Raw genomic sequence first — 1,755 nt, 5'->3', positions numbered from 1 at the left:
TTGGTGTTATTCTTCCTCTTTGTTAATACTCTGTACTCTGGTATGGAGAGGGGAGAGATGAAATGCTCACAGCACTTCAGGAGTGATTAACAGTTGTGTGGGAGCCTAGGTCAGGCTTATTTTGAGGTGCATGCCCCACCGAGGTCAAACACACCGTGTGTCTGGGCCCTCCGTGAAGGTGGGGGGCTGTGATAGGGGCTCGTAAGAGGCGTAGGCAGGAGGCACAGGCGGGCCTCCCCTTGGAGTGGCTAAGCGGGACTGCCTTTCCTGGACACTTGACAGTGTCACCTCCCCTGCCTCCAGGGCACTAGAAGCCTTGTGTGCTCCCACGCGAGCGCTCTGGTTTCGGAGGCGTGACGGCCACTTGGCGTCCACCCCCCTCTCCTAGCCCACCCTCACCACTCGCAGCTACCGCGGAGGGGTTGTGCTCCGACCGTCAGCACAGTCCTAGCCTCAGCTCCCTCGCCTCCCGCGCAGGCGCCGCCAGGGCCCCCGCCGCCATGTTTCCCCTGCCCGCGCGCTCTCCCCCTCCTCCTGCCTCCTCACCTCTCCCCTCCTTAACTCGTCTGCCGCCCCCTGCCTCTCCCCACACCCCTCGGTGAGGTCAGGCGGAGGCGGAGGCGCTGCCGCTGCGGCTGCCGCAGCTCCGCTCCTATTCCGGGGTCGCCTGGAACAGGGACTTTGAAAAATAACTGGAGCGGCGTTCGGTTTAGGGTCCGCGCTCTCCGCCCGCGCGAGGACAGGGCGAAGTGACCACGGCGAGCTCGGGGTGAGGAGGTGCGGAGGCCGGTACCTCGTAGCAAGAGGGAGCAGGGGCTGTGCCGTGCGACTCGTTCTTTGGCCCTCGCAGCTGGTGGACAGGCGGCGGGACGCTGGGACGCGCGGCTAACAAGGTGAGTCAGGGTCCTGAAGTTGCAGGGGCTCCATCGGCCGCCCCCCCGCGTCTGGGACTCGGCGAGGCGAGCCTATGAACGATAAGGAGTTGGGATCTGCACTAGGGGCAGAGGGACAGGGACCCAGCTTCGCTCTTTGCATGTCCCCCCTCCCCCCATTCTGTCGCGTGCTGCTGCCCGCCCTCATCTCTGCATCTTCTCATCCCTACTTCCCGGACTAGCTGGCTTTGCCAGATGCTTGGGTTCTTTTAGGACCCCAGAACGCAGTTTTTCTTTGCTTCTTTGTTATCCCTCCAAGATCTTCTCGTCCAGGCTTCGCTGTCGGTGCCCTGACAGTCTGGGGTCTCTCAGTCCGTCTGGTCCCCACTGTCGCTTGCCCTCTAACAGTTTGTGCTTTGTGCCTCCCAACTCATCCCTTCTTCAGCGTATAACTTGGAAGGCTTCTCTGCTGGCTTCCTAGTCAGGAACACTCGTCTCTTCCTCCAAGCTTTTAATTCTGCTCTGAATGTCTTTATCTCTTTATGTCTTGACTTATTTGGTTTAATCACAGTCGATTGGTGATTTTCTTGGAAGCTTGCAGTCTAACAACGTACAGTTTACTGCAAGTGATGGGAAGGATCCTCTAGTAAATATCAGCTAAGGAACTTAAAAGTTTCTTTCTAGGTTTCAGTAACTTAGTCCAAGAACCACAGCCACTTAAAATGTTTGTATGTTTGTATGTAATCCTAGCACATGGCCCTAAATCTGATTCTTCTCCCGATGCTGAGCAGGGAGAGGAGATAGGGAGAGAGAGAGAGAGAGATAGGGAGAGATAGGGAGAGAGAGAGAGAGAGAGAGAGAGAGAGAGAGAGAGAGAGAGAGA

General features: G+C 57.7%; 1 protein-coding gene across 3 annotated transcripts in view; it reads left to right on the top strand.

Moving 5' to 3' along the window:
• The first annotated feature begins 526 nt into the window (after positions 1 to 526).
• Positions 527 to 1,755, top strand: part of KLHL13 (kelch like family member 13) — a 232,769-nt gene continuing 231,540 nt past the window's right edge. For all 3 annotated transcript variants that reach the window (XM_019626124.1, XM_019626127.1, XM_019626123.1), the window contains exon 1: positions 527 to 893. The gene's annotated coding sequence lies outside the window, so the exon portion shown is untranslated. The remainder of the gene's footprint in view (positions 894 to 1,755) is intronic.

This window comes from Hipposideros armiger, unplaced genomic scaffold (genome assembly GCF_001890085.2).
Source record: "Hipposideros armiger isolate ML-2016 unplaced genomic scaffold, ASM189008v1 scaffold_659, whole genome shotgun sequence".
Taxonomy (NCBI): Eukaryota; Metazoa; Chordata; class Mammalia; order Chiroptera; family Hipposideridae; genus Hipposideros; species Hipposideros armiger.
Note: the sequence above shows the minus strand (reverse complement) of the source record. Positions and strands in the feature narration are given on the sequence as shown.